Raw genomic sequence first — 313 nt, forward strand, 5'->3', positions numbered from 1 at the left:
ATTTGCTAATCGTGAGATCTCAAATGCCAAGGAGAGATTATTTCGATCATACTGTTAACGTAGTATTAAGGACATTACAATTTGTGGGGCAAATAATGTCAGTAAATAATGTGTACTTTATACTGGTATATAAAATGTACGAAATTACTGTTGTTTTCATCACTGCTACAAGGTAGCTGATTTGTGTTTACTTAGTGAGTGTTTGATGTGCCAGTCGCGCGAGTGTGCGATCGTTTGTGTCTGTGAGTATATGTAGCTGACAATTTCTCGTATCTGTTAGCTGGTTTTGGCTACTAAAAAGGGGGGTTTTGCT

This window comes from Haematobia irritans, chromosome 4 (assembly GCF_050003625.1).
Source record: "Haematobia irritans isolate KBUSLIRL chromosome 4, ASM5000362v1, whole genome shotgun sequence".
In the NCBI taxonomy this organism is placed as follows: Eukaryota; Metazoa; Arthropoda; class Insecta; order Diptera; family Muscidae; genus Haematobia; species Haematobia irritans.